This window comes from Pygocentrus nattereri, chromosome 19, assembly GCF_015220715.1.
Source record: "Pygocentrus nattereri isolate fPygNat1 chromosome 19, fPygNat1.pri, whole genome shotgun sequence".
Taxonomy (NCBI): domain Eukaryota; kingdom Metazoa; phylum Chordata; class Actinopteri; order Characiformes; family Serrasalmidae; genus Pygocentrus; species Pygocentrus nattereri.
In genome coordinates, this window is record NC_051229.1 from 71,501 (window position 1) to 74,842 (window position 3,342).

The 3,342-nt window shown below is 41.4% G+C and overlaps 1 long non-coding RNA gene across 1 annotated transcript; it reads right to left on the bottom strand.

Annotated features, from left to right (window-relative positions):
• Nucleotides 1-288: 288 nt before the first annotated feature.
• Nucleotides 289-2,747, bottom strand: LOC119261568. The gene is made up of 3 exons (XR_005129054.1): nucleotides 2,343-2,747; nucleotides 1,853-1,963; nucleotides 289-374 (listed from the first exon to the last, which is right to left on the bottom strand). It is a non-coding gene; the product is annotated as an uncharacterized LOC119261568 (long non-coding RNA).
• Nucleotides 2,748-3,342: the final 595 nt, after the last annotated feature.

Here is a 3,342-nt window from a genome sequence, read left to right on the forward strand (position 1 = left end):
ATTCAACTTGTATTTAATAACTATTCAGTTGAATGTCACTTGAGCATCTACAATGTACCATCCCAGTAAAATGATCCCAAACAAAAAAGGTTTGTTAGTCAGGTTAACTTGACCAGATGCTAATGATTAGACTACTTTTGAGAATCTGCCCGAGGCCTTTATAAAGAAAGCCAAAGTTGCCTGTTCCACACAACTGTAGATGGACATGATGAAGCTACAATATAGGTGCTTCTAATAAACCAGACACTTGGAAAGGAAATCTCAAAGGGGTTAATTGTTGTAACTTACCTGATTTTCTTGTCTCTACATCTTCAACAAGGTCTGCATTTTGAGTCCTGGAGGAAGGCCTCTTCTTTCGGACAGGGGAACGTTCTCTGGAAAACAAAATACAAACTGTGTACTGCAAGTCTATACAAAATCATTTTGATCTTGAGTTTGGGTGGTCAAATACACTGGACAGCAGTCACATTAAATTATGTGGTGCCTTCGCAACACAAACCCCATCAACATTCTTCATAAAAGCCACAACAACAGGCTTGAGCATTTGAGGCATGGCCTCCACAAGACTTCTAAGTGTTTTATGTTATCTGGCACCAAGACTAACGTTAGTAGCAGATCCTTTAAGCAAGTCCTGTAAGTTGTTAGGTGGGGTCTCCATGGATCAAACGTTTGTCCAAAATATTCCCCAGATACTGGATTGGACCGAAACATTGAGACCAAGTCAACAACTTGAACTCATTGTGTTCCTAGAACCATTCTGGAATCATTTGCATTGTGGCAGTGTGCATCAAGCAATCTAGGCACCTTCCTTGGAGAATCTTTGGTAGGTACTGACCGGTATTCACAGCGCTTCACTTTTTTCACATTTTATGGTCTTATTCCAAAATGGATTAAATTCATTTATTCCCTCAAAATTCTACATACAGTAGTACCCCATAATGACAAAGTGAAAAAAGTTTGTTTTAATTTATTGCACATTTATTAAAAATAAAAAACAAAAAACTAAAATCCCATGTACATAAGTATCACAGCCTTTGCTCAATACTTTGTTGAAGCACCTTTGGCAGCAATTACAGCCTCACGTCTTTTTGAGTATGATGCTACAACCTGTGTTTGGGCAGTTTCTCCCATTCTTGAGAGGCAGAACCTCTCAAGCTCCATCAGGTTGGATGGGGAGCATCGGTGCACAGCCATTTTCAGATCTCTCCAGAGATGTTAAATCAGGTTCAAGTCTGGGCTCTGGCTGGGCCAATCCAGAACATTCACAGAGTCGTCCCGAAGCCACTCCTTTGTTATCTTGGCTGTGTGTTTAGGGTTGTTATCCTGTTGGAAGATGAATCTTCACCCCAGTCTGAGGTCCAGAGCACGCTGGAGCAGGTTTTCTTCAAGGATGTCTCTGTACATTTCTGCATTCATCTTTCCCTCGACACTGACTAGTCTCCCAGTTTATGCTGCCAAAAAACAACCCTACAGCATGATGCTGCCACCACCATGCTTCACCGTAGGGATCGTATTGGCCAGGTGATGAGCAGTGCCTGGTTTCCTCCAGATATGACGCTTGGCATTCAGGAGTTCAGCTGTGATACTTGATATGTACGTGTGATTTTATTGTTTTTTATTTTAAATAAATTTGCAAAAAATTCAAACAAACTTTTTTCACTTTGTCATTGTGGGGTATTGTGTGTAGAACTTTGAAGGAAAATTTGAATTAGACTGTAACATAACAGAATGTGGAAAACGTGAAGCGCGGTGAATACTTTCTGAATGCACTGCACAGTGTTGATTCTATTACAACTACACTGCAAATTGCACATATGAAAGCTGAAAACATGACTCTGCTACAATGACATACCTGATTCTTGTTCTCCACAAGAACCCTCGACACCTGTCTCCAAATGATCCTGACGGGATGGAACTCTCGAGGATGTCTTTTGCTTCTTTTTGCCTGGCAGATATTCATCATCTGAAATAAATCAAAACATTGGAAATACAGTTCATCCAGTACATTGGGCAAACGTCTTCATAAGGTCCAGGCTTGTGAGGCCGTTTGCTATATACTGCCCATTGCCGTCACACCACAATGACGTGGCGCCCGATGTCATGGTGTGGTAGGGGTTAGAAAGCTTATTAGCTAACATGTATTTATACTGTTCAGCTAAAACCTATGAATTTGCACAATAAATATTTCTAATTACTTTAATTCAGTTTATATTACAGTTTGAACACATCACATACAAATTCCCTGTACAAGACAACCATCAAATATACGCCGTTACGCTGATATAAACGTGTCCTGACAATCCGTTTGGGAATCACTGTACTACTGACAGTAGGTAACATACCTGATTTTTCACCATCCAGAGTGTCTCCATCCAGCTCCAGCTCCTCTAGAGACCGTCCCAGATAAGTGTGATTTCCTTTCTCTATGGCAATCAACAGTTTGCTAATTTTAGCAAGCTGAATGGTGTTTTCAGAGAGTCTGTAATATTCACGGTGGACACGTATCACTGCAGATACCTACTGCAGTTCGGTTGCTTATCAGAATGTCTATCGATGCCTCCATGTCATGTGTGAGGAGCAATGGGACTTTTTGCTCTCTCTTCCCTCGTTTCTCCAGTCGCGTGAAGTTGTTGACAAGTGACTTCAAGTTTGGAAAGGCTCTCGTACACTTCTGGGTGAGCTGGAGCTCTGTTCCGTGTTTGGTATGTTGCCAGGAGTAATTTTGAGGCTTCTCCTTCCCTCCTTCTATTGAAGATCTTATCTGTGTGACAAGGCTCTGACAAAGTTTCTTCCAGTCTGAAACATTGGGTGCAACCGAGAGTCCATGCACTGCATCTTTTTCCAGTGCTTTAAGATGTTTCTGCAACTTCATGATATCTTCAGTCAGGGGAATCATTTCATCTTTGTTCCACTTGGCTGTTTTTAGAGTGTTAAGGGCACGTCCTGACACATAGGTGTTCCACTGTGTCTCCATCACCTCAATGAACTTCTTTGCATCCCTCTCTGTTCTAGTGTTTCCACTTATTAGGCTCTCCCCTACCAGTATTTCCGCTGCTCTCTTGAGCGAATATCCAATTTTACATGCTAGAGAAGGTGTTCTGTACTCGTTCTGTGAAGCCATAAAGCCACTGACTGTTCTTGTCGCTTCCACAACAGTTTGGAATTTTCCTGGCACAAGGACATCTTGGAGCATACATACACTGTTATCAATCTCTCTGGTGGCTATCAAAAACCTCCCTAGCTCTCGCATTTTCTGAGCGATGTAGGAATGTTGAAATTTGTTATGTCCATGTTTTATTTGAAAAACATCTCCAAATTTACAAATGAGAGGGTCATTTCTGA